The following is a 2,991-nucleotide window of genomic DNA, read 5'->3' as shown; positions in this document are numbered from 1 at the left end:
TTTAAATATTTAATAATCTATGCATTTGGAATCATGATATGAAAAAATTCATAAAGTTTCATGCTTGAATTAAATAGAAAACTTTGATAATTCATTTGGACTTCATGAAAGAAAGGATCCATGAATCAATAATATTTAGGGGTGTTACAGTGAATTTGTGTTTACCCTTGGCTCCCTGTATTTTTTGAGATTGATTTGATATGATTCACTTGATGAGATTATTAATGAATATTCGTGGACTGTGTATTGTTATTGTACAATTGTAGAGTTGGGTTGATTTATATGTACCTTCTAGTTGAGGTAGTTCGATTGGGATGAAAAGAGTGCTTGTATCTATTTTAGCTTTGCTTAGTTTTAGTTGTCCGCTTGCTGAGTATCGTATTGTTTGGTACTCACTCCTTGTTTCTACACTTGTGTAGGTTGTGAACCTGTACCTGCTTTATCTTCTAGCTTCCCTACTGCATCCGAGGCTGTCATTTCGTGTGTTGAGGTAGTTGGTGCATCCATCCAACAGTTGCATCTTATTCTTTTTATTATGTTTTATTCCTATTCTAGAGACAAACATAGTGAGACGGTATTTTCTTTTTCTTATTTCGATAATGTATTAGCGGCTTGTACACGTGACAACCAGTCTTGCAGGAATTTGGAGATTATTTATCTGTTTGCTTAGGTTAAACCTTTCTCTATTTCATTTACTTCTGCATTTACTTTTCGTTGGATTTTAGGTTGACTCGTCTCGATGGATTGAGATGAGTACCGTCACACCCGAATTTGGATCGTGACATAGTATTTATTGTCTTTGGACTTCAATTTATTAGTTTGTACTATTATGTATTGTCTTTATACTTCAATTTATTATTTTTGTCTTTTCACTGATTACTTTTGCCTTCTTTTCATATATTATTTGATTACTTTTATTTTGTGCATTTCTTTTCTTTTTATGTTATTTTGTTTCTCTTTTATTTGAATATAAAAGTAATTATAATTGTTGATCATTTTTTGACTAAAATAATAAATAAAATAAATAATTAGCTTACAAGAAAAATAATTATAAGGAGTATTAAATTTACTATTTTATTTAATAAAATCTAAATTAATGATACCATCACATTATATATATGTCATCTTGGTATCATTTTTATTATTTATTTATTTTTTCCCTTTTTCTCTCTTTTTAATAATTGATCTTATTTTTATTTTTTCTGTTTTGATATTTTTATTTTATAAGAAACCAAAATTAAAACAAAGATAAAAATATTAGCTAACTACTTTTAAATTAATAAAAATAAAATAAAATATTAAATTCACTAATTTATTAACAAAACTATTCATTCTTTAATGATACCATATTAGTATATGATATGTTATGATGATATCATTGATAAATGAGTTGGTCGTACATGAATTATTGCAGGAAACCTTAATGAGACCATAGTAGTATATGAATATGTTGTTATGGTATCATTAAGGAATTAGTAGTTTTGTAAATAAATGAATGAAGGAAACCTTAGTGCTACCCCAACAATATATTCATATTCATATATTGTGATAGTATTAGTGTAACGACCTGCCCACATCATTGAGGTTAAGCCGATTGGGAAGGAAATCGGTCCAGAAAACTTCGGGTAATAATTGGAAAATTATGAATCTAGGCTAGACTTGGACGAAATCTGAATCAGGTAAGGTCTAGGGTGATCCGATAATGGATGGGGGATTGAATCTGCAAATCGATTAATTTAGTTGATAGCCAAGACGATATGGAGCCTGTATGAATTTACGAAATCGTATTCTTCCCAGAATTGAACTTGGTGTGAAAGGTTTAAGTTAAGATGTCATGGGATAAAGGTATGTTGTGATATGGAATACCTTGAGAATCTTAACGAGCTCTCTGTCTCTGCATATCCTGCCAGGGAGGGGCCGCCAGAGTGGGATGGTCCTGCTGTGGCGGGACAGTCCCGACTTAATATGGGGTAAAAACCCCAGAAATAGTATTTTCTGCATAAAACTGTTCTTAAGAGTTAACAGGCGACCCAAAGCATTTTGTGATCATTTTCCCATGAATTCTCACGCCAAAGGTAAGATTATTACTCCCTTAGTTCGCATTTCGATTCCTAGAACCTAGAATCATGGTTGGTGATCATTGCTAGAGGGTTTTGTCCTGAAATTAATGGTGGGAAATGCCCTAGGTAGGCATTAGGATCATGGGTTTGGCCAAGGGTTGTAAATTTGTTATAATTCAAGTGAGTTAGGCCATTTTATTGATCATTTTCCTTGTATGTGACTGTTTTTAGACCAAGAACAAGCTGAATGAAATCGAAAAGGAAAAGCTCTTACAATTTAGAGTTTCCAAAAGTTTAGTTCTGAGGTAGGTGATGGTTTTGTCTTTTGTATATGTTATATATGCGTGCTAATTGCTCCACTATATGTATATATGTATGTGAATAGGGAAACATGAAATGAATCATGCGAAATGACTGTTAATTATCTATGGCTTGCAATGAAACTGTTCTTGGTAGATATGATTGTTAAACTATTCACTATAATTGTGGTTGATTGTGTATGCTTGAATCGAGTGTCACGTTCTGACACTTAACTAGATCGAGTGTTATGTTTCGACATATATTTGGATTGAATGTCACATTCTGACATAACCTGGACTGGGTGTCATGTTTCGACACACGCATCTGTGTTTATAGGTCTTATGAGAGGACCCTTCCTTGTAATTATGTGATAATTGGACTGTAAATCTGTGAGTATGTTTAAGTTCTGGTTATGAGATGATTAGTGGGCATCTTCAGGCGGTTGTCTAGAGACCTCGCATTAAGGACCTTTAGTTGCCAGAGTTCAAAGGTGAGCCAGTTCTTTCAAGCTACCATGGGCTCATCTATATCTTGGTCCATCACTCAGGACTTAGATTGTCAGACATTTATTATTTTTATGACTTCTGGGGTTGTTTTCCCCTTCTCTAGACTTGTTTATTGGTTAGAAATT

Source organism: Solanum dulcamara, chromosome 1, assembly GCF_947179165.1.
Source record: "Solanum dulcamara chromosome 1, daSolDulc1.2, whole genome shotgun sequence".
Classification (NCBI taxonomy): domain Eukaryota; kingdom Viridiplantae; phylum Streptophyta; class Magnoliopsida; order Solanales; family Solanaceae; genus Solanum; species Solanum dulcamara.
The sequence above is the reverse complement of the archived record's forward strand: the minus strand, read 5'-3'. Positions refer to the sequence as shown.